General features: G+C 31.4%; 1 pseudogene; it reads right to left on the bottom strand.

The window, feature by feature from the left end:
- Positions 1-228: 228 nt before the first annotated feature.
- Positions 229-404, bottom strand: LOC116634213 (annotated as a pseudogene).
- Between the last annotated feature and the right edge of the window lie 445 nt (positions 405-849).

Here is an 849-nt window from a genome sequence, read left to right as displayed (position 1 = left end):
GTATCCCTTTTAATCAATGAGCCAAGTTCACATTCCACATCATTCCTTATCTGAGGATCTTGAAACAGACCACAAGTCGAAAACCTTATGATACTGGCTTTTCCACCATGATATTTAATCTATATTATGATAACTGCCATAATCATTAGGAAGAAAATTTTCATAAGAGCCAGTGTAGTAACACCATATTTGGAAGATTACAGACATGGGAAGTTGTTGTATTCTTTTCACTCTTTAGATTCAAGTGAATTCCTTTTATTTCACTAAATTTTTCTAGGTTCTTACCATAAATCTCTAAAATTGGGTATGGTTGGTGTCTAACATAATATAATAAATAATGCAGCTTTTTAAACTGATAAGAACAGATACTACACTTGATCTTAGCCAAAAGGCCAAGAAGCGATTATATAATGCAGCTTTTTAAAATATGAATGTCACCAGAGCAAAGAAAACATGTAGTTTAGATATGTATTTAAGAATCTAAGATGTCAGTTGTGAATGATTAAAAAACTGCATTCTAGGCAATCTATGAAATAAAGCCATATCTTTGAATTTAGACTTTAGTCATGCCATTATTTAAAATTTAGGGTACTCGTGTAAACTTTAGCAAAACCCAAAACTTGTTTATGGGTAGTAGAAGCTCTCTGGTATGACAGGGTTATAACTTGCAGTGCACAATACATCAAAATTTGGTTGAAGAATGATACTATAAAAATGATACAAAAAAATTCTGGTACAAAAGAAACAGTAATTTCAAACCCTGCCAAACCGTTTGTTCCAAATCCACATAAATAAAAATGCATAGTTAGGTGGAAAAATAATTAAAACATCAGTGTAGACCAGAAAACA

This window comes from Phoca vitulina, unplaced genomic scaffold (genome assembly GCF_004348235.1).
Source record: "Phoca vitulina isolate PV1807 unplaced genomic scaffold, GSC_HSeal_1.0 scaffold8, whole genome shotgun sequence".
NCBI lineage: Eukaryota > Metazoa > Chordata > Mammalia > Carnivora > Phocidae > Phoca > Phoca vitulina.
Note: the sequence above shows the minus strand (reverse complement) of the source record. Positions and strands in the feature narration are given on the sequence as shown.